Raw genomic sequence first — 24,479 nt, forward strand, 5'->3', positions numbered from 1 at the left:
CCAAATGAATGAAACTATTTTTCTTACCTCATACAATCTATCGTCTCTTCAAGCTAACCATTTATCCTGAACTCCACTCCTCTTGCCAAAAGTCCTGGCTTAGCAAATTCTTCAGATAAAAATAAAAATCCTCTTAACTGGAAGGGAAGTTGCGCTATATAAATTTCTTGTATATAGAGAAAATTTTAACCTATATTTCAAAATTTATTACTATATATTTTTACACAATGTGGAGTCCTTAAGAAGCAATATGTGTAAGACTGCCTAGAAGGAAAGCATTTCATAACAGAGTAGTTAATAACTAGAACAGGTTGTCAAATTTTTCTCTCTGGAAATCTATGGAAACTTGCATTGATTCTCATCTATCTTGGATAATTTAGTCTGTCTGAGTACAACGGGAACAGTCTGTGGGTTTGTACAGTCCTTTGCAGATTGGGTTATTATCACATTCATCAGTCAAAAGCCTTTCTTGTTTTTTGTTGTTTTTGTTTTTGTTGGTCATGGGGTTTGAACTCTGGGTCTGGGCGCTGTCCCAATTGAGCCACAGCTCCACCTTCAGTTTTCTGGTGGTTAATTGGAGATAAGATTCTCACAGACTTTCCTGCCCCAGCTAGCTTTACACCGTGATCCTCAGATCTCAGGCTCCTGAGTAGCTAGGATTACAGGCATGAGCCATTGGTGCCCGGCCAAAAGCCTTTCTTCAACATGTAATTAGTCCTGTTTTCTATGACCAGGTTCATTAAAGAGCACTGGTGAGGACCTTGTTTTCACCCTGTAAAAAGTTAATCTGTGGTAACAGACAAGTGACTTCTCTAACACTCAGCAATGGAAAGAAATATAATCACTTCATTAAACTGTAAGTTGCTCAGGAGTTAAACTATTGTAATCCTCCCCTGAGTACATGATACTTTAGCTAATATGTTTGTGTGTATGTGTGTGTGTGTGTGTGTGTGTATGTGCACGCGCGTATCCTGTATAAGTTTCAATATATGCTTATAATTTCAATTTAGAGAGAAAATATCTTTCCTTTGGTTCTCTGAACTTGACTTACTTTGCTTCACATAATTAGTTCCACGTCCATCCATTTTTCTGCAAATGACATTCTATCTGATAGATGAATAAAATTCACACACATACATATTGTATGGCATCTGGACAGTTTCTATAACTTGACTATGCTAAACATAACGCATTATTAAATATGGTTTGCAAGTGTTTTTACTGTATCTTGATTTTTAATCTTTTGGATAAATGCCCAAGAGTTGTATCATTGGATCACATAGTAGTTCTATGTTATTTTTTAAGGAATTGCCAAACTGCTTTCCATTACAGTTTAATAAAATACATACCAGGAAGTTGAAACGTGTCATGGAGGAGGGGGCATGAATGGATAGAACGTTATAATATACAGTTATAATATATACAGTTATCCTATTAAACATACATATGTGAAAATGGAACCAGGTAACTTGAAGAGATAGGTGGGGTTGGAAGAGATGGAGAAAAATGAAAGGGGTAGAACTCGTCAACAAGCATCTTACTCATAAACTGACTTATTAAATTGAAACCCCTTTGTGCAACTAATTGAAGATAATATTTTTAATTTTATTTTATTTTATTTGAGAACATACTGTACAGAGGGGTTACAATTACATGGGCAGGATAATGCATACATTTCTTACCAAGCATTGCAGCCTCCTCCTTTGTTTACCCTTCACCTCCCTTCCCAGACTCCCCCCTTCCCCCACCCAATCATACCCCACTCCCCACCCCCACACCGACATTGTAAAGCTGGTTTTGACATGACATTTTGTACTTCTCATTGTTGCAACAGGTCCACCTGAATCCTTAAATGACTTGTTTGTCCCCATCTCCTCCACATGTTATACTGACATCAAATATAGTGAAAGCGGGGGTTACACTGTGGGGGAGGGACATACAAAGCAACAAAGAAATAATCTTATAAATGCGTTAGAAACACATGCATGAAAGAAACGAAAACATTAAAATACATATTTAAGGGTTCATTTTCCTAGCATCACATTATCTGACCTTTTCGGCTTGACTCATACCTATACTAGATATTGCAAATAAGGGAAACCATGGGACCTATGCTTCTTTGGGCCTGGCTTACTTCACTTAATATAATTTTTTCCAAACCTTTCCATTTCCTAACAAATGGGGAAATGTCATTCTTTCTGATGGAGGCATAGAATTCCATTGTGTATATATACCACATTTTCTTGATCCATTCATCTACTGAGGGGCATCTGGGTTGGTTCCATATCTTAGCTATGGTAAATAATGCTGCAATAAACATAGTTGTGCTGGTAGCTTTAGTGTGGTCTTGTTTGTAAACATTTGGGTAAATGCCCAAAAGTGGGATTGCTGGATCATAGGGGAGTTCTATGTGAAGTCTTTTGAGGAACCTCCATACTGCTTTCCAAAGTGGTTGAACAAGTTTACATTCCCACCAACAATGAAGTAAGGTTCCTTTCTGTCCACATCCCCTCCAGCATCTGTTGTTGTTAGAGTTCTTGATTTTTGCTGTTCTAACTGGAGTGAGGTGATATCTCAATGTTGTTTTGATTTGCATTTCTTTTATGGCTAGGGACGTTGAACATTTCTTGAAGATAATTTTTAAAAGAAATAGAATCATTGCCCCAATCTAAGAATGGAATGATTTACATGTGCACATTCACAATAAGCACCCTGGGCAAGGAGAGACAGTGTATGCAAATGAGCAGAGTGGGATATGGAGAGATGAGCAAACTTCTTTATCTAGTGATTCCACAAAGGTGATGCAGAGAAGATAAGAACATTTGAAATACCAGGATATAGGACACTCAGTAAAGGGCAGGAATGAAGGAGAGAGAGTGAAGGCCAGAGAGAACAGGTCTTCTCCACTAGTGATAGAGAAAGAACTTGAGACAGCCAAGGTCAGGCTCCCAGCCTTGGGGAGGAATGCTACTTTGAAGGCAGGGACATCTCCAAAGGAAGAAAACTAAAATCAAAGGGAGAGGACTCAGGCACCGCCAACATCTTGATCCAGAATTAGGAAGCCAAAGGGGAGCTTTCACCTCCCTTTCCCACAGAGTGACAGCAGAGCAATGAGGAAGTTAAACAGTCCATGCAGATGGCAATGTCCCCGAGAGCAGGAAGTCCAGGGTCAGAATCAATACCTAGATTAGAAAAAGGGCTGCAAAATAGTTTAAACAAATGTCCCTTTTCTACTCCAGCTACATCCAGAAATAAAACAGGGCCTCTCTCCTGTGGCTCTACATAGTAGTGGGGGTGGCTGGGGGCTGCAATGGGCATTGCAGAATATCAAAAAGCACAGTGACCTCAAACCCATCCAATATCTGTGGTGTTCCTCTGGCTCAATGTGACAACCAAACACATGTCCAGACATTACAAAATGTCCCCCAAGGGCACCACAGGGAAATCAAAACTGTTCCATTGATAACTACTAAGAACAAAGAATTGAGAGACACATTTTGCCAGAATGAATCTGTCCTCTATTTATGTATTTGTACCAAACAAAATAAGGTCAGCAAAAACAAATGACCTTTGTACGTGCCCAGAGAAGACCAGACTAGATTAAACTCTTAAACAGCAAAGATTTCTGTCTAAAATTTCTTTGTATCTCTGAGGAACACTCAGTAAACACTTTTCCAGGTAAGTATTAATTAGATTAATTCTCTCTGCTTTAAGGCCTTGAGCATATGAAAGTGCCAATAGTCTTAGAAAAAATTTTAATGGGCATTTTAAAGTATTATTGGCCAACAATACCTTGGCATAAATGAGGAGATTAACAATAATTTTGTTTTTACAGTGACAGACGAATGAGGCTCTGTAGGTAGGATATTATCTCTTATGTTTAGTTCTGTCCTTACACTTCAAAAATCCCTCTAGTTCTATTGGGCATAAGAGCCTAGACCATTTCTCAATTCACCTTGGCAGCTGAATTCCCATTTATATTCTGCAAATGACAATCATTGACATGACTGATAGGATATAAACAACCGAAGACTAGGGCTGGGAAGGTGGCTCAGTGGTAGAGCACTTGCCTTGCATGCATGAGGCCCTGGGTTCAATTCCTCAGTACCACATAAGCAGAAAAAAAAGCCGGAAGTGGCGCTGTGGCTCAAGTGGTAGAGTGCTAACCCTGAGCTGAAGAGCTGAGGGACAGCGCCCAGGCCCCACGACCAGACCTCCCTCCCCCCCAAAAAACAAAAAAAACCAACAACAGAAGACTATACTCACTGGTGGCAGCTGAAATCAGATGTCTGAACAGCATCCAATATGATATACAGAGGGTTTTGTTGGAATATACAAGGATCTTCCTAAGAATGACCTTTTTAAGAGCAATAAGCTGACTGCTAAGATTCTGGATAATAGTTCTTGACTTGGCTACACTTCTGAGTTCTAGATCTAGCAAGTTTCTCTGACCTTACCTACCTCATTTTTCCTAAACTTTGAAAGCAGATAATTCTCTATATTCAGTCCCTTCCTGCTCAATATACCTAGAGTGGTTTCTACTTATTTTACTCAACCATGAATAACTTATAGCTTCATTCCTAAGTGCATAAAGTCACAGAGGAGTGAAAGACAGGAAGAAAGGAGTATATCACTATGAAACGAGGGGAATTGTGCAGAAGTGGGTGGTTTAAAACAACAAAAAAATATGTCCAAGTCTTTCCATTTCCTTTTGAAGGATACAATATCACTCTATGGGTGAGTAGAATTCCATTGTGCATATATACCACATTTTCTTGATCCATTTATTCACTGAGGGGAATCCGGACTGATTCCATATCTTGACTATAGTTAATACTGCAATGAACATGGTTGTGCTGGTAGCTGGTAGCTGGTAGCTGGTGCTGGTAGTTTGGCCTTGTTTGTGTGTTCTACTGGATAGATGCCTAGGAGAGGCATGGGGTAGCTCTATGTTTAGTCCTTTGAAGACCTTCCATACTGCTTTCCAAAGCGGTTAAACAATCTTACATTCCCAACAACAGTGTAATAGAGTTTCCTTTTGACCACATCCCTGGAGCATTTGTTATTGTTAGTTTTCTTGATAACAGCCATTCTAACTAGCATGAGATGTTGTTTTGATTTGTATTTCTTTAATGGTCAGAAATGTTGAATATTTCTTCATGCTATCTATTTTGGCCAATTTTGCTTCTTCTGAGAAGTCTCTCTCTAAGTCTTTAGCCCATTCATTAATTGGGTGGCTGTTTCTTGGAGCATTTATTGGGGGGGATAATTTTTTGAGCTCTAAGTATATTATGGATATTAAACATGGGTCTGTTGTGTAGTTGGTGAAAATGTTCTCCTATTCTATGGGCTTTCTATTTCAGACCCAGAGAAACATAGGTTGCATTGTTTCCCCCATTTGTGGTAGCTAGAGTGTGCCTATAAATCTACAGCACATGTTTGGTGATAAGCAAGGAGTAAAAAATGAATTAACTGAAGTGTAATAGACTGCACAAATAGTGAAATTCATTCCAAAGACTAAGTTAAGGCCCCCTCAAAAAAAGTACCAGGAAATGATTACTTGCAAGAGGGGAGGGTATGGTCAAGGGAGAGAGAGAGAAAAGAATGAGGTGGGGAAGGGGAAGAACACATGCAAAAACTTATTGTATAAAACACAGGATTGAACAATGGGAGGGAAGAAGAGTTTGAAGGGGAGGTGAAGATATTGAAGTTGTGACATAGATCAAGATTTATTCTATACGTAAACTGTTTTGTTAGATGGCAACAAATTTAATATATAACCTAAAATTAAGATAAGTAAGGGAAAGGGTGGATTTGGAGGGATGAGAAAGAATGTTGAAAGGAGTAATATTGATCAAGATGCACTGGATCTATTAACTGCTTCAGTGAATGTCGTCTTTGGTACAACTACTTAAAGATGATAAACAATGCTCAAAAAAGAATGATTTTGAAGTCAGAATTATAAGGGAAAAAAAGAAGAAAACATTAAAGCATTCTCTCACACTCTGGCTATAAAGAATTAAATCTAGGTGCCTTCAACACCATGCTCTTTCTACAGGCTACAGGGAAAAATCTTAGAACAATGAATTTTTCCTGCCTCTACCTACCTTATGGTGATTGTTGTTGATTGTTGGCATTTCTTGGCTTGTAGTTGCTTTACTTCAATCTCTGTCCTTCCCTCCTTATCTCTTGTCCAGGAAGTCACATGTCCTTCTTATAAGCAATCACTCAATTACAGTCTATTCTAATCTTCTATGGCATCCTTATTACCTTGTTTATAACTCCAAAGAATATTATGAAATAAGCTGCTATTCACAGGTACTAGGTGGACATACACTCTGAGTGACAATATTTAACTTAGGACAGTCATCAAACATAAAACTACCTCTTACTTTCCTTTCCTCAAGGCCTGTTCTAAGTGATGGAGCCCTGACCACGATGGGAAGATCATCAGAGGATGAGTCTGCACAGTGAGTGTTCCTACAACAAAATGTCCAAATCAACTATGGATACTGGCTGTCAAAATGTAAAGTGACTTCTCCCTAAGGGCAGAATACCTACATAATCACTCACACCAATACTCTGGACAGGTGACACACTTTGATACAAATAACATAGCCCAGTTCATTTACTAAACAAAAACATTTTGGCACCAACATGCACAATTACTCACAGCTAAATCAAAGAAAAGCAAGATACCGTGGTTTAGCTAATGATGCTATCTTAATCATTTTGATTCAACAGGCTATAAATATAAACTGCTAGAATTATCCAAAACACTGCATGTGCACTGTCAATAAGATTCATAACTGGGCTGGCATGTGTGGGCCAGCCTCTCTACAGATCTCTCATGAGTCAGGATGAGGATTATAAGAAAAATCTGACATCCAGAAGGAGCTGAAGCTTGGCAAGTTACAAGGAAATGAGGGCAAGAGCTGAATTACAACAGTATGAGAAGGACATGAAGAAAAACACCCAGAGCAGATAAAGACAACAAATCTCTAGGCAATCACTGATACCTAGGCAAACACTTCTGGAATAATATAAGCCATAATCATGCTTATTATCTCTTTACCACTGTAAAACTGGGAAAAGAAAAGAGGCTTTTTAGTTGTTAAATCAATGCTCTAAATAAACACATTAAGGGGGGTACTCCATGAACTCTGCCACATCTATTCATTTATCTCTATCATCACACAGTTATGGGAACATCTTTCCTTTTGACATCCCATGTCCACCATTACCATTCTTATCACTACCTCATGCAAGATGCTCATTAGTAAATAGCTTCACCTGACTCACCGTACAAAGGCACAGAAAATTTTAGGAACTTCTTGACACTTCATTTATTGAGTGTTAAAGATAAAAGCACTGCTTACACAATAGTGTATCCTGGTTTTGTCACCATCTCTTATAAGTGGGAAAATTTTAGGCCTGAACATGAGGTAATCAATTGAAACACTCACTGGAAGTAACAAGTTAGCATGGAACATGTAGATTACCCCATACACATTGGCCTCATTCTCACTCCAGAATTCATAGTACCCTATAAGTCAGCAGCTCCAAGATAATCTCTCTTCATTGTTACAGTTGTTGAAGAATTTACTTAAAACATTATTTGATTTGTAATTGTTTCAATACCGTTCTCCTTTCTGGATTCTTAAAAATCTCATATGAACTTTTAGTTTTGCACTAGTGACTCACCCATGAAATCCTAGGTACTTAGGAAACTGACAATGTGAGGATCACAGTTCAAGACTGGCCCTGACAGAAAAGTCCTTGAGATGCTATCTCCTTGTTGACAGGTACCAAGTTGTGTTTTCTTGGGCCTTTCATAAGATAAGAGAGTGATGGATGATAACCTCAGAAATGAAACGAGCAGTGACTCATTTCTTAACTACTTCCTCCTAAGCTCTCAACACCAAAAGCAGTCAAAGGAGAAAACACACATATATGCATGCACACACATACACACAGATTTTACTAACATTTAAACTTACCTTATTGTATAAAGGAATATTAGTATAAAATCTGTCTGGGAATTAGCCAGTTTACAAAGCTCTCCTGCTCAGTTAGGTTACTTGCTTCTCAGATATTTGACAGGAAAAGGCATTCTATAAGCTTTATTTCCTTCTAGTAAGGGCTCCTGGGTAGGAGAGAGGAAGCAGAGCCAGCTTCAAAATGAAAAGAAAAGAAAGAAAAAAAACTCCTGCCACTGAATTAATATCTTCAATTGATACAAAGTATCTAGAGACAATCTAAAAAAATCATTTAAATGCAGGAACCATTTCAAAATGCTGTGTTTATGAAACTTCATATTCACTCAGAAAAGTTCAAATTGCCACTCTGGCAACCACATATTCTGTCTTTTCTAATTCTTTTTCCCCCTCAGTGAAATATTTCTGTGCATTTATTTCAAAATAATATTTTCCTCCTTTCAATGAGCCAGAGTCATTTGCATCTTCAAGAGTTCTTTCAATTTTATGACCACGGTCACACAAAGCCTGGGAAAGTATGCAGACTCTAATGGAAATGACATTTGGATGTCTTAAGAGAGTCAGAGTAATGCAAAACTAATCAAACCATGAAGAAAGTTAAACATCGCAGTGGGAAGGAAGTTATCCTGAGAAGATGGGAGGAGAATGTAAAACATCACTTAAATCTTAAGACCTCACTACCCAAGGGTGCTCACAAAAGCAGCAGCATCGAACTTGAAAGAAATACAGGATCACAAGATCCACCCAACCTTAGTGGATCCAAACCTTCATTTTCTTCAAGACCCTAGGTAATTCATGTACCCTTTACAGACCAAGAAGTATTGCTATCAGGATTTAGCACCAACAAGTATTTCTTAGCAATGTCCCAAGCATAAATACAGAGCTAGCTGACTTGGGGCTTTCTATCTGACTTAAAACCGGGGTAACCAGAAAGGGACTTCCAACTTGACATAGCAAGAATAACAGGGCTTTTTTTTTCCTTTTGGTATGTCTTTCATTCCCAGGAAGGTTTAGAAAGAAGTATCAAAAGGATGGGGAAAGTCTATCCCCATAGCATTAATATATTTATACTGCTTATATTAATCTTTACATATTTGGTATTCTAAGTATATTACCTAAGAGAATTGGGGATGATCATAGGGTTGCCTTGGAATTCTGATTTAAAATGTATCCTTGAGCAAGTGATGTAGACTTAGTGACTGGCTTCCTAGGTAAAAGGAAAAAAAGACAATTGGTAAATGGCACCAAAACACTAAGGTTTTTAAATTTAAAACATGAGCTTTATAAAAGTCATGGAAGTACTTGGAAGGGTTTAGCAGACAATTGAAAGACTTTAAAAGAAAGGAAACGCCATATAAAAGTTTAAAGGCATTTAATTATGCTGTGGAAAAACTTTATTAAAGTGATTATAAAAACTTGCTTAATTTATAAGGTTAAAAAAATAAAGGAGACAGAGCCTGGTGTTGTGGGACATGTCTGTTACCCTAGCTAGGCAGAATAAATAGGAGGATTGCAATCCATGCTGGCTTGGGCAAAAATTTGAGCCCCTATCTGAAAAAATAGGGGCAAAAAGGGCTGAGAGCATGGCCAAAACATAGGTATGGGGAAATACTGCAGGGTTATGGGGCCTTGAGAAAATTAAGCTTGAAGTATTTTTCTTGATAAAATACTACAACACAAAATCCTGGAGGTTATGCAATGAAGGCTCACTTTACCTCAAAAACGTTTCATGTCTGTAATCCTAGCTACTCAGGAGGCTGAGATCTAAGAATCAAGGTGCAAAGTCAGCCCAGACTAACACTCCAATAAACTGCCAAAAGGCTAGAAGTGGAGCTTCTGCTGAAGTAGTAGAGCACAATGTTCACACCTTGAATTCAAATCTCAGTACCTATCCTTGCCAAAAAAAAAAAAATCCAATTTACTGATAGAAAACTGCCAAGTTCATTTTAATTTTGATTCATCTATGTGTATAGTCAGAAGTCTTTTTTACAACCCAGAAATCAATGTAGTATTTATTTGACATGTAAATGGCACCCAGTACATATGTCATAGGTTTGGACTCGAAAGTTAGGAGCTAAACACCAAATGATATAAAAAGAAAGGACAGGATTAAGCCAAGGGCAACATGGTTTCTATTAACCTTTCAGCCAGAATCCTTCATTGACATTCTTTGGCAAATTAAATGATCTTGAATGAAAGGGGAAAGCCAGCACTGGGAACTTCAGTATCATATTGGCATTGTTTTCAATAATTAAATTCAGGGCTTGCTATCAGCATTACCCAAGTGTTGTGCTACGAATAGAGAAGTGTGTAAAGTAACTGTATTCCTGCTCAAAGCCCCCATCTGACTTTTGCGGTTTTTTTACTTTAGTGATTATAAAGCCTTGAGACTTTCAAGATCATATTTGAAAATGCTACAACCATTTTCTTACATCTTCTTCTTCATTATGAATTGAAATTGTATGTCAAACATCCAATTTAAAATAATAGCACTTCAGCAAACAAAAATAGCCCTTTGTTATAAGGAAGCCCACTATTTTGCACAATGATCATGTGCTAATAAAAAACTGTGTAGGCCTACACACTTTCTCCTTTATCACCCGTGTATGTAGTACATTCACTTGATCATGTGGCATTACCCTAAATATTTTAATTATTACTGTGATTAACATGAAGGACTCTGTATTTCACCTCAGCTATCTTCTTTTATAAATAGAACAAAACAGCAATACGCCCATGGATACATCCATTTATGCATTCATTTTAACCTATCACCTAGAGAATAATTAAGTCATATTGAAAACTCCCTAATCAAGAATCCACACTTCAGAGGAAACAAAGGTAAGCACTTCAAACGTGTTACCAAAATCTTCACCAGAAGGTTTGCTAATTAGCATGGAGTATCAGAAATAATTTTCATTGATGAAATAAGTGGTGTTCCAGAGATATGGCTAGGAAGACTAGCCTGAGAAAGAGTAAGAACTGTGGAAAATTACCAGTCACAACTAACAACAATCTAAAATCCAGCATGGCATTTGGTTTTGTGCACAAGCCCTCACCCCCACTCACTTAACAGAACACCGTGATGGATCTAACTCCATGTGGGAAATAAGTCTGCTCTCAAGAGAACTGCAACCTGGTACTGAACAAATAGTTCAGTGACATCCCAAGAAGTAGTATATCTGTTCATTTTCTTTTCCTTCTTATTCCTTCACTACCTTAGTCTTTCTCTTTATTTTCTTCTCCCTTCTCTCCCTCCTTATTCTCTCATTCCTTCTTCCCCCTTCTTTCCTTCTCTTTCTTTTTCATACTTGCTCCATTCTCTCCCTCCCTCCCTTCCTCCTTTCCTCCCTCCCTCCCTTCCTTCCTTCCTTCCTTCCTTCCTTCCTTCCTTCCTTCCTTCCTTCCTTCCTTCCTTCCTTCCTTCCCTCTTTCTTTCCTATTTCCATTCTTTTCTTTCTTCTCTCCATCCCTTCTCTCCCTCCCTTCCTTCCTTTCTTCCTTCTTTCCTTACTTTCTCTTTTTGTTCTTTGTTTTTTGTCTGCCTCAGTATACAAACGTTGCTGTGAGATATGCTTCCCTTTCAACAATGCAATATACTACCCACTAGCTAGATTACTGAAAAAAGATATAGACCTACTTTCTTTTACTTCATAGATTTTTGCCAGAGGATGAGACAGTATCAATGAACAAAGCCCGTTGGCAAGTATTGTTTTACCTGTCATTTTTCACAGAACTGGGGTCCTATTGTATCTGAAAATATGTCTGTTTACATAACTGAATGTTTAGAATCCAGATTTTTTACATTAACTGAATATTTAATTATATTTTGAAGAAATAATTAGGCTTAATTCTCAACAAATCAGGGTTGCTGTCAAGTTGTATACAGGAAACAACAAAGCTTTCAATGTGAAGCAATTAATTTGTGTAGCGTATGATGAGTTGCTTATAAAGCCAGCAAATAGTGCAATTTAGAAAACAAGTCTATGTAATACTGACATGGATGAATAGATATAAAACCTTAGTACTATTTTGGTACCAGAAAGCAGAAGTTCCCATCTTTCACACCTCCCACCTGCTTTGGGCTCTTATTTTATATCACTATTGCCAACACCCTTTAAAAAAGACATGGAGCACTATTTTTTAAAGAAATATACAACACGCTATGTTTCTTTTAGAACATTGAAAAACATTCTATTAAAGCAATACAAATATCTAGATAAGCATATGATGTTCTGTGATGCCATCACACAGTCCACCAATTTCATCATCAGCTGTCTCCATGGACTTTCTCCTACAAAGAAGGGCCCCTGAGGGCTGGAATGTGACCCAATTGGCAGAGCAATTGTATAGCATGATCAAGACTCTGACTTCAATTCCCAGTACTGAAAAATAAAAAAGTGTGGTTCATGGATCAGCAGCATCAATATTGCATGGAAGCTAGTTTTAAATAGTCATTTCTAAGGCCTCATCCTGACCCTAATGAGTCTGAGGCTCTGGATATGGGACCAAGCAATCTGATTATAACAAGCCCTGTGGGTGATTCTAATGAATACTGAAGTTTGAGAATTGCTGTTCTTCAACATTTGGAGTACACTTAAGCTTAGAAATACTGAAACATTGACTACAGATGTACTGTCATCTTTAGTGATGGCAGGCAGATGGCAAGGAGGTTAATCCTTCTGTCTTGCTTGACTGACAAGGCTAAAGAGAAGTGATCATGCAAATGTCAAAAATCCCCCTGTATCACCATATCAGACCTCACTCCAATGTCAAAGCACCTGCCATCTTCCCACATGCTATCAAGTTATCAGCTGCCATACTTTATAGCGAACTCTGGGCAAAGTTTTCCCAACCTCTATTGGACACTAAACAATATACCATCTCCTAATCAAAAATATTCAGTGGTTTGGAGACGAGACTGATCACAAGCATCAAGTAGCAGAAAGGAGACATAGCTCATCCCAACCCAAACCCAATCTAAAGTAAGTGTAAGGCTTGAAGGGAAAGTTCTCTGTTAAGCAAGTCATTCAGAAGTAACTTTTAAGTTTGTTCTTTAGTGGAATTTTTTTTATAACAGCAGTTTTATGCTCATTACAAAATCAAGTGGAAAGTACACAGATAATCATAAAATCCCTGCTCCCAAATCCATAACTAACATCCTCTACTGTCAGAATCCTGTATTGGAGTGATACAGTTGTTACAATCAATGAACCTATATTGACACATCCTTATTATCTAATGTCTACAACTTACATTAGGGAGAACTCTTGGTACTGGATAGCCTACACATTTGGACAAGTATATAATATATATATATATTATATAATAATATATATATTATAATACCATTGTAGTGCCATACTGTGCAGCCATCCCCTTCCTCCCTCTCCACCACCTCTGGCAAGGAGGCTTTCATTGCCCCAACAGTTTCACTTTCTTTGGGAGTTAGAAATGATACAATGATGCAACTTGGTCAGATTGGAATCTTTCATTTAGTAATAGTACTAAACATTTCCAGGTCTATCAGTGGGTCAATAGATCATTTGTTTTTTAGCTCTGAATAATAATGTACCACCATTTATCCATTTATAAGTGAGGGACATCTTGGTTGCTCCCAAATTTTATCAATTATAAATAAATTGTATGTATAGATTCATGTATGGCTTTTTGGTGAAGTGATATGTTTTCAAGCCCTTTTGATAAATATGGAATTGAGAAACTGCTGGACTGTATGGGAAGAATATGTTTGGTTTTATTAGAAAATGGCCCAACTGTCTTCCAAAGTTTCTGCATCATTTGGCATTGCCACCAACATTGTTCTCCAATCATGTATAGATATTTGGTGTTGTCAGTGTTCTGAATTTTGGCCATTCTAATAGTAATCCTATATTGTTTTAATTCACATTCTCCTGATGCATTCTTTTTTTGCAGGACCTGTGACTGAGCTCTAAATGAACAGCACCCCAGTGCATTTTGGCTTATACTTTGATTCTCTGATAGGGCCTTTATCACAGTACCATGATCTTCCTTGCTCTGTCTCCAGAGTAGTAGGAATTACAAGCATGCTTTGCCACACCCAGATCCTGATGACATATTCATTGCAGTGTTTTATACACTTACTGGTCATCTGTCTTCTAAGTTGCTTCTTAGTTGCTTGTTTACTTGTTGAATATTTAAAGTTTTTTACATTTTAGAAAACAACCTGTTATTAGTTATATTCTTTCTCACCAGATATGGTTTATCTTCTCATCCCCTTGACAGTGTTTTGTTTGTTTGTTTGTTTGGGGTTTTCTTTGCAGAATCAAAGTCTAATTTTCAAGAAATTCAGCTTATTTATTCTTTCCATCATGGACTATGCCTGTGGCATTCTTTATCTACAAAGCTCATGACATGCCAAACCTTCCGGTCTACTAAATTGTGAGGTTGAGATTCCAATCTAATCAGCAGAGTCTAGGAAGAATGTTCTCAGTAGCTATGTCACATAGCCATAAAACTCCGTCTCAGATGATGCAGACTCAATACAGGAATATAACAATTGTATAGCTGACAGTATTTTCTCACCTGCACTTTCAATGTGCTTAGGTCTCTAAGACCTAAGACAGCTTTGTTCTTTGACTATGACCAAAAACAGGCATAGATTTTATATTTCAATTCAGTAGAGACAGTAGTCAGTATCTTCCAATATATTCTCTTCCCAAATCAAATTTTCCTGCATTCTTGCCACTTCTTCCACTAATTTTGTCTTTCAATAATTAGAGCAGATGTAATAATGATGCATTTTATGCACAGGTAATATCAATTTAAGTTTTCCAGATGTTCTTCATGTAGCTTTATAATACTCCCTCTGGATAGAGCCTTTGCTGAGATATAAAGGAAATGTCATAGGAAAAAAAAGAAGATGTGACACATTTGTGGATTAACATTTCTCCCTAAAGTTGGAGAAAAGGAATTTTGCAATGATACAGGAAGACAGAAGCTAAATCACAGTGTCATGACACAACTTTATTTCCACTCTAGATTTCATAACCCAGGTCTCATAATATGTATGGAAATATTATAATTTCTTTTCCTTTTTTTGTTTTTTATTGTAAAAATAGTGTCCAGAGGGGTTATAGTTACATGAGTAAGGTAATGAGTATATTTCCTATGATCACTGTTCATAATTTATTTTCTTTTTAACAAAATTCTGTTTTTATAACCATGCCAAATGTCAAAGATACATTTGACTTTGACACCATCTCCATAAAAAATTACACTAAGTTGTCTCTTTAGAATTCTACTTCATTACATGACATATGATAAGTAAATTAGAAAGAAGGCCAACAAACATTTGGGAAATTCTATGAGGAATAATTAAATAACAAAACAGTAATTTTAAAAAAAAGTGTTTCAACCAACCTTATAGACTTTGCAAGTGAGAAATACTACCTCAGCTTCTTTGTTTAGTAACTAAACTGGGATCCATGGCAGCTAGGCATTTCATGGATAAGGCAGAAGCTTATGTTCATGGTGTTGGACGTAGCTAGCAAAACTTGTAAAAGGTATTTTACATGAGGCAGAAAGTTATAATACCTTGGGATGGAGACAGGCCACGGAAATGCATTCAAACAATTTTTTTTAACACACAAAACATACAGCTGACCTGTGTTCAAACTAATGGCATGTGGCACTGTTAATTCACAAGGATTTCCCATTATAATCATCTTTTATACATGATGTAATGGTTAGCCAAAAGCATCATCTTCAAGGCTAGAGATCATCTGTCATTCTCTTTAATCAGACCAGAGTTGGCGGTAGTGATTTCTTATTAGAGGCAATTTTACAACCCTGGGTAATAGAATTGAAAAGCTACCAAAACATAACGATTTCTTGTGAATATGCAATAAAGTTCTAGTGAGATTTGATGAATGGAGCCCCTGGGAATAAATCATGTTCTTTAAACTATCATCACCATTCACACTCCATTTTTTTCTTGGTTATTTATGTGAGACCCAAATTGCTCACATTTGTGAAGACATTTTAAAAAGTGACTCAGTGAATAGTTTGTGCCTCTGAGTTGTTTTCTGTCCCAGGAATTGTGGGAGTGAGTAAGGCAATGGGAAAAGAAAGATGTGAGTCGAAGAACAGGCAACTATGGGTATAGAGAAGGCCTTGGACAAGTCAACCTTGACATTTGGTCTCATGGTGAAATTTCTAGGTTCCAGGCTGCTCCAGTGGTTGTCAATGTGATTCACCTATGGGGTCTTACCCTGCTAGAAATTCCATCACAGAATACTAGCATGGTGGATATAGAGTAGGATCTGGACATCTATACTATACAATATCTCTTTAGTAAGTCATTTGTTCACTCTGTTTTTATGGTGAACATACACATCATTCATCTTAAGACAGTATGTTGAAAACAAACTTTACAACTTCAGGTTGGGGGGGAGGGAGGAGTTGGGGAGTTGGGGAGGGAAAGGAAGGGAGGGTAGGAGAAAAACAAAGGAGGGGGTAACAATGTTCAATAGAAAATGTACTCATTACCTTACTCATGTAACTGTAACCCCTCTGTATAGTATCTTTACAATAATATATATATATACATATACATATAGCTCAAGGCTAGTGCTCTACCACTTGAGCCACAGTGCCACTTCCAGTTTTCTGGTGGTTAATTGGAGATAAGAGTCTCATGGATTTTCCTGCCTGAGCTGGCTTTGAACCACGATCCTCAGCTCTCAGCCTCCTGAGTAGCTAGGATCACAGGAGAGAGCCACGGGTGCCCAGCTTTGAATAAAGGTTTTAAAATAAGAGTTAAAGAATTATGTGATACCATACTTGTTTGGCCACTAAATATTGGTACAATCCCAAATCTTCAATTTTATATCATTCAGACCTTGGACACTGTCCTTCAGCTACCACTTGAGCCACAGCTCTACTTCTAGCTTCTGATGGTTAATCGAAGAGTCTCAGACTGTTTTTTGTCTCAGCTGGCTCAAACCAGGATCTTTAGGTCTCAGTCTCCTGAGTATCTAGGATTACAAGCCACAAACACATTGTTCTTATTGTAGGGTTTGTTGTTGTTGTTGTTGTTGTTGTTGTTGTTGTTGTTGTTGTTGTTTTTGCAACTCTCAGTGATGGCTTATGTAGTAACTTGTTTTAAGGCCAAGCATGTAGCAGGGGGTATTTTGTCCCTTTCAGCAAGTGGTGTACATGAAATGAATACAAACAACAATGATTTGAACTATGAAATCAAACTTAGTAGTTGTCCACTACTATGCCAAGTAGATATGATGATATGTGTCCAGAAATTCACAGGTAGCTCAGTGCCATCTCTATATATCCAGACAAGCAAGTGAGAAATTGAAGTTGGGCTGAGGTGCCTGTTTTGGCTCATTATGCCTGGCTGGGTTTCTTCTCAAACGACCAATCTCCTGGGACAAATCAAAGAAACATTCTCTTTAAATTCTTGGTTTACACTCCTGATAATTTTTTTTATTATTCTTTGCTAAGACAGTGTGTTGAAAGTGAAACATATCTTCTGGGAAGATAAAGGAAATAGAGGAAAGAATAATCTAAGCTCCAAGAATACTTTCAATACTTTTATTTATATTCTGAAGTGTGTGTGTGTGTGTGTGTGTGTGTAAAATGCTATTGGTGATTGTCTACCAGTAGGAAGACATATTAAGATGGTTTCCATGAAAAACAGCATGGGGTAAATCCATTAAACTCTACAAGTTATAATCAAACTTTCAAGCTTGGAGCTGGGGATGCTTGAGGTCCTGGATTCCATCCTCAGCACCATAAAACAAACTTCAAAGCCAATCAAAGCTAAGAACAAAAAAGTGATAAAGCCCACCCAATGGGTGGGTGTCTTTGGGTAATTATTAGACTAGATTTCAATCTGCAGATAAAAAATAAATAAATATTATTCCTTGAAATTATCTCTGTTCTCCAAAAGTTTCAGGACTTTTTGTTTAAATTTCAGTGATAGGCTTTGAGATGGGAAAGACAATCATATCAAACTTCCAATTAATGTAAATTTATGCATCTTGAATTTGTGAAGGATGAGCCATGCTGGGTAAGGACATATTTCAGTAAGAACTCAACCAATATAAATGGATGACAGTATCTACTTAGCTTAGCATATCACTATTTGATAACTTGTTTATATGAAAAGGAAGTCAAGGAATCCCCATTTAATTTCCCATTTCATTGTTCTGGTTGAATGCCCTGAAAAATGAATCTTGTGTGTCTGGTGAGATATGGTGGTCCCAGACAAGGGAGTGCTTCCTATTGTTTTGAGGTAACATTGAAAGCTGAAATGAAATTTTGTAGATGAGAAAAAACAAAATTCAGATGAAGTATCCCACTGACACAAAGCTGCTGTGTGGCAGAGCCAGTTTTAAGTCTCAGAAGCTGGGTTCCGGAATGCTTGTATGTAACTTCTTATGGTCAGAAGTCTGCAGGCAAGGTTTGTCTATTAGCTGCATGGAACCATTTTAAGTGGTGACTGCATTCAGCTGTCCCATTTCCCTGAACCAATGGTAGAAATACGATTGTCTGTTTATTCTTTTCCCACAAAGTATCAGTTCTAACAGGGCAGAAAAAAATGTCTTATACCACTGGATTAGAACCACAATCTTGGTGGAAATATTCTTATGGTGGTGAATTCAATACAAATTTTACATGATCCTGGTAGTACCCGGTTCTTCACTTTTCCCAGAGTTTGACCCATGACTTCACCAAGAAAGTTAGCAACTGAGCACAGATTATTACATAGTGTACTGGTTCTGTAACAAGGACTGACCAAGACAGAAAATGATGACTGATATCTATCTATCTATCTATCTATCTATCTATCTATCTATCTATGCATATATTCTCTCCTAGGAAACTAAATATAGTTTTGAAGATATATCTTAATACATTAAAGTATCTTCCAGGCAGAGGAAAACTTGTTGAGTAGTAGAGTCTTGATTAACAGTGTTTAAGAATCTAATGTTAAAAATTATAACCATTATAGTGGATATAAATGACACAGGAAAGATCAAAATGGGTATCTGACAAAAGTAACATTTAAAAATATGTGGGTCCAGGCACAAGTAACTCACACCTGTAATCCTAGCTACTCAGGAGGCTGAGATCTGATGGCAGTTCTGAGCCAACCTGGGCCAGATAGCCTGTAAGACTCTTATCCCCAATAAAACACCAAGAAGATGGAAACAGAGTTGTAGCTCAAGTGGTAGAGTACTAACCTTGAGCCCAAAGCTCAGTGCCCAAGCCCTGAATTCAAGCTCCAGGACCTCCCATTTGTATCTCTTTATAATAAGATATGGACATTAAGACTTTTGCTTACTTTGAGTCATTTCTCCCATGTCTCTCATAGTTGTTATTGGATAAACAGAGTGAATATCTACTGTTGAACTATCCTGTATTATCAATTCCATCTTCTTCAGGTAACTCCATGACACTCATTTCAGAATTGCCCCTGCCTCTCTTGATCTTTGTGGTTTTAGAAGAGAGGGACCACCACTATTTATTTGGGTTTAGAACTCAGAAATGTCTATCAGAAATAATGTGACATCATTTCCTGATGTCACCAGAAAAGATAAACACCCTTTTAGAGTTATAAAAATAAAAGCCTTAAGCTGCCAATAAAAATGAGACTGTCTAAAACCAAAGCAATCTAGATAAAAATAGAGTTGAGAGAATATGAGTAATTTTTTCAACAAGGGACCTGACACTTTCACTTTATACTAGGGACCAAGAATTATGGAGCCAACCCTGCCTACAGACTTTGAAAGACATCTGGGTGCAGCCACATCTGAAATTTGACCTATCCGGGGATTTTTCAGTTGTGTCAGCCAACAAATTCCCCTATTGGTTTAAGCTAGTTTGGGCTCCAATTACTTTACAAAAGACCTAGTTGCAATCTCAGTATGATGACAGTAACTTAGATGTTTATCTTTCTAAGCCCTTGCCCAATTCTAGAACAAATTTTTCAACCAGTTCATATATGGTTATCCATATTTTTTTCTAAAAACCTGGGGTTGTGGAAAACTCGGTGTTTTTTGAGGTAAACCATTTGGAAACAACTAGAATATTTTTCTAAATTCACCTCATAACTTTGTGCTTTGGTTCAGGACAAGTTTCAAGTGTTAGAGCATATGCCTAGTAGGTCTAAAACTGAGTTCAAACCCCAATATGACCAAAAAGTAAAATCAAACAACCTAGTACTTATTAGTTCTGGTTCTAACCTCTAGGATTACTTCAATAAATCATACCTCTTGTCATGTGACAAGCATTTGAATACTTGACAATTTCATTCACATCCCCTAAAAATTCTACATTGCTATGTTAGAACTTAATCTCTTTTTATTCAGTTTCTGAGTTTGTAACCTTTCATGCAATATCTAACAAGATCCAGACTGGATGTAAACTCTAGCTACAATGTTATTCTTTATCTATCTTGCTAGAACATGTCTATTTGAGCAGAGTAAAAATCATTTTAAAATAAAAGGCTACATGAGCATGAGCAGGACAGCACTCAATCCAGAGCACAAGAAGAGGCTATTTGAAAATTGTAGGTTTTAATTTCATTGCAAACATTCACTGACCATAATAAAATATTCTTTGATATAGTACATGAACTTTGTGGTTAAGATAAGTGGTGAATGCTAATTTGTTGACCTAGTTTCTATGATACCACTTTGAGAAGTAAGATTGGATCCTTTACCCCGTGATGTCCAATCAACTTCTTTTCTCCATGAGGCTGTTATACTACCTAGTATTTTTAGACATCTCTTTCTTACATCATTAAATGCTATATTCTTAGGTAGCACACATGTAAACATCTTTTGGATTCTATTTCCTGATGTAATTTATACATTGATAACTTTCAAACCTCTGTCATCCCAAGTTATTCTCTTAATATTCAGAGGCAGCTATGCAGCTGTGGAATGTTACAAAATATGGTTGGGAAGTCTTCTAATATTGTGTGAAGAGACTTTTTGCAAGATGACTTTCCTGTTTCTGGCATTAAGAAAACAAGTCTACTTTCCCACTCCTCAGACCAAGGCTTGTCATGTGAATGGCTTGGTCAACAGGATGAGATAAACATGACTTTGTATGTCTTCCAAAGCTGAGACTTAAGAAGCTGCAATATCAGCAAGTACCACCTTGATACACAGGACAGTGCAAGGAAGGAAACTCATCTATTATCTTGGAAGACCAATGACCACAGAATAAGAATCAATAGATGAAAACCTTCTGGACTCTCTTATCTAACCCTGTCTTAGATAAATGCAGCCAGATGATTGAGTACAAACAATATCAGCACTAGAACTGTCCAGAAAACCCACTGAACTGTGAGAAATAATAAACTGTTATTTTTCTAAGCCATTAAGCTTTAGGATGGTTTGTAATGCAACAATAGATAATAGAAATTCCAACTGTCTCCCAGATGTCTCCACTCAGCATGGCTCAGAAGCATGTTAAACTTTACTTCACAATTAAATGCATCCCTATATCCTTCAGATTCCCACCCCAACCTGCATGAGGTACCTCTGCACATGATTCTCCACCAAGTGCATGATATTACACTCATATCTTCTACAACTCTCTGGGCATGCAAGTAGATACCCTATATCAGTAATTCCTGACTACTTATTGGCACATAGTAGGTGTTCAATGACTATTTGTAAAATACCAAGGGAAGGGTTTATTCCTTGAGGCTTCATCTAACAAGAAAGACATGTGTGCACAAGCATACACACACACACATACACACACACACACACACACACACACACACACACACACACACACACACACACAAGAGAAACTAGGAGGAGGGGAAGCAAGAGTTGTCATGCACCAGTGGCTCATTCCTGTAATCCTAGCTACTCACAAGGCTGAGATATGAGGACTTCAGTTTGAACCCAGCCCAGGCAGGAAATGGTGAGACTCTTAACTCCAATTAATCATCAAAAATTGGAAGCGGAGTTGTGGCTCAAGTGGTAGAGTGCTAGCCCTGAGCAAAAGAAAAGCTCAGAAAAACCACCAGGCCCTGAGTTCAAGTCCCAGTACTGCCCCTCCCCCCAAAAAATGAGTCACCCAACCAGCAACTCAAAAATTTACTCAAAGACTAGTATATCTATTTTATTCACATTTATGTCAAGGTAGTTATTATGTCATGAGACTAGAGTGAAAATGGACCAAATATTAAGCAACAATCCCTAAACCACGTTTTCAGTAAGTACAGGTTAAGTGTATTGTTTTGTTCAGCCTACTATAACAAAATACCTTAGACTGCATAATTTATAAACAACAGAAATTTATTACTTACATTTCAGGAAGTTAGAAATCTAAGATATCAGCTGATTCATTATCTAGGAAGGCCTTGTTTTCTGCTTTAAAGATGGTTTCTTTTTGCTGCATCCTCGTGGGGCAAAAGAGACAAAGAAGCTCCATCAGGCCTCTTTCAGAAGGAAACTAATCCCATTTATGAGGGCTCTGCTCTTCTGAAGTAATCTCCTCCCTAAAGATCTACCTCTCAATAGTATTACCTTTGAGGTCAGGTTTTGTGAAAGAAATGCCAAAGTTGTCAGCATCAAAATGAAGTCAGTTATGTTAATCTATACCAAGAAAGAAAGAAAGAAAGAAAGAAAGAAAGAAAGAAAGAAAGAAAGAAAGAAAGAAAGAAAGAAAGAAAGAAAGAAAGAAAGAAAGAAAGAAAGAAAGAAAGGAAAGAAAGAAAGGAAGGAAGGAAGGAAGGAAGGAAGGAAGGAAGGAAGGAAGGAAGGAAGGAAGGAAGGAGAAAGAAAAAAGAGAAAGAAAGAAAGAGAGAGAGAGAAAGAGAGGAAGGGAGGGAGGGAGGGAGGGAGGGAGGGAGGGAGGGAGGGAGGGAGGGAGGGAGGAAAAAGAAAAAAAGCCACAAGGCAACAAAGAAAGTGATTTTTCACATGATTAACTGATACAATCACAAAAGACAGCTAGAAGCACAGAAGCATTAGAAGTTTAAACAGAGACCTCTAGAACCTTGAAGAGAAAGTACACCTACAAGGTCAGTAACTATCTGTTCAACCAAGGACGCAGATGCTGCTCTCATTATTAATCATTGTGACCTAGAGTTATTATTTCAAAATTATCTGATGTAATCCATCTCATTCTTTGTCTTTTAAATATCTTTTTGCTTCAATCTTTTTGAATAGATATAGCTTACTATCACATTCCTATTCCTACTACAATGGTCTATGCTCAAATATTTTCATATGCTTTTCTTAAAATTTAGATGGACAACTTGAACATATGAATGGAGGGAGAAAACATTCAGGCCATAGCAATAAGCAAAACAAGACACAAAATAATTAAAAGTGAAAGATGAAGGAGTTGCATTTATCCAAAATTAACTACAAAGAACCGATAGGAAACCCTGAAGAAGGATAGGCCTCTGAGGTACTTTATTGTCTCTTCTCATTCAAAGTATTCTTCTAAGCCACCCTAAACATTGCAATAGCCAGGAGAATTTAAGTACAACCAAGGCTGGAATCTTATCACTTTGCTCCTGTTAGATGACCAGTACCTGGCCCATCCTCACCTGGGCAAGCTCAGTAAACATTTGTGGATTCAATGAACAACGATCAAGTTAATCACTATGATACCACAAATCAGACTGAAGTTAACATTGAAAATAAATTGTAGATATGAGAAAAAGAGTTAAACTTTTGTAATTATACCAAGTTTAAGAATCGGAAAGGAAGAAGATTTTGTTTTGGAAAAATCTTTTTTTTAATTTTTTTTTATTTTTAATTTTTTATTGTGAAAATACCATACAGAGGAGTTACAAATACATGGGAAAGATGATGGGTACATTTCTTATCAAGCATTGTTGCTTCCTGCTTTGTTTCCCCTACCCATCCCTTCCTATCTCCCCGCGCAACTCCCATCCCCACCCCCACCCCCGCCCAGCCAAAGTTGTAAAGTTTATTTTCAACATTACAACTTGTACATCTCATTGTTGCAATGGGTCCACCTGTATCCCTATTTAAATGGTTTCTTTTTGCTCTTCCCCTCCACAAGTTATACTAACATCAAATACAGTGAAAGCAGGGGTTATAAAGGAGTATGGAGGTTCCTCAAAAGACTCCACATAGAGCTCCCCTATGACCCAGCAATACCACTTTTGGGCATTTACCCAAATGATCACAAACAAGACCATACTAAAGCCACCAGCACAACTATGTTTATTGCAGCATTATTTACCATAGCTAAGATATGGAACCAACCCAGATGCCCCTCAGTAGATGAATGGATCAAGAAAATGTGGTATATATACACAATGGAATTCTATGCCTCCATCAGAAAGAATGACATTGCCCCATTTGTTAGGAAGTGGAAAGACTTGGAAACAATTATATTAAGTGAAGTAAGCCAGGCCCAAATAAAAATCCTATTAAAAGTGTTTTCTAAGTTCAAATACACACAAACTTTTGT

The 24,479-nt window shown here is 37.4% G+C and overlaps 1 protein-coding gene across 7 annotated transcripts in view; it reads right to left on the reverse strand.

The window, feature by feature from the left end:
• Positions 1–24,479, reverse strand: part of Frmpd4 (FERM and PDZ domain containing 4) — a 493,982-nt gene that overhangs the window by 436,715 nt on the left and 32,788 nt on the right. Inside the window, exon 1 of one of the 7 annotated variants that reach the window (XM_070040877.1) lies at positions 22,333–22,370. The exons of the other annotated variants lie outside the window; for them this stretch is intronic. The gene's annotated coding sequence lies outside the window, so the exon portion shown is untranslated. Of the gene's footprint in view, positions 1–22,332; positions 22,371–24,479 lie in introns of those variants that run through there. 7 annotated transcript variants of the gene reach the window in all.

Source organism: Dipodomys merriami, unplaced genomic scaffold (assembly GCF_024711535.1).
Source record: "Dipodomys merriami isolate MVZ:Mamm:240054 unplaced genomic scaffold, mDipMer1.0.p SCAF_3, whole genome shotgun sequence".
Taxonomy (NCBI): Eukaryota; Metazoa; Chordata; class Mammalia; order Rodentia; family Heteromyidae; genus Dipodomys; species Dipodomys merriami.